The sequence below is a fragment of the Eimeria mitis genome, genomic scaffold (genome assembly GCF_000499745.2).
Source record: "Eimeria mitis Houghton genomic scaffold, Emh_scaff2050, whole genome shotgun sequence".
NCBI lineage: Eukaryota > Apicomplexa > Conoidasida > Eucoccidiorida > Eimeriidae > Eimeria > Eimeria mitis.
The window spans coordinates 4,557-5,110 of NW_013570373.1; positions in this window are offsets into that span (position 1 = coordinate 4,557).

The window sequence follows — 554 nt, forward strand, 5'->3', positions numbered from 1 at the left end:
GACTTGAATTGCATTTCCTCAGCATATATTAATATTATTAATATTTATTAATATTTATATATTTTATACGTTTAAAAAGTTTTTTTAAATAAATTTAAAAATATTTTACTGCTAATGAAAACTTGAATAAGCGGAAAGCTGAGAGAAAGCTTATCTGCATATGCGGTGCACAAGCCTTTTTGTTTTTTTTGTTTTTTTTGTTTTTTTTGTTTTTTTTTTTTTTGGGTTTCCCTGGGGGTATTCTCTCAGATTTATTTATATATTTACTTTTAATTTTGTTTAAATTTAAATTTATTTTATGAATGAATTATGTGGTTTTGTTGACTGCAAAAGAAACAGAAACGCAGCTGGGTTTCCTCAACTGCTTTCTGTTTCCGTTTTTTATTTTTCTTGATTACGGTATTTTTTCTGCTTTCTGCTTTCGTTTTTTTTTTATTTTTTAAAAAAAAAACAATTAGCATTTCATAGATATAATATTTATGGGTTTTATTGATAGATCCTTTCTATGGCGTTTCCGCTCTCTTGCTTACACACAGCCACCCCATCGGTGTCGT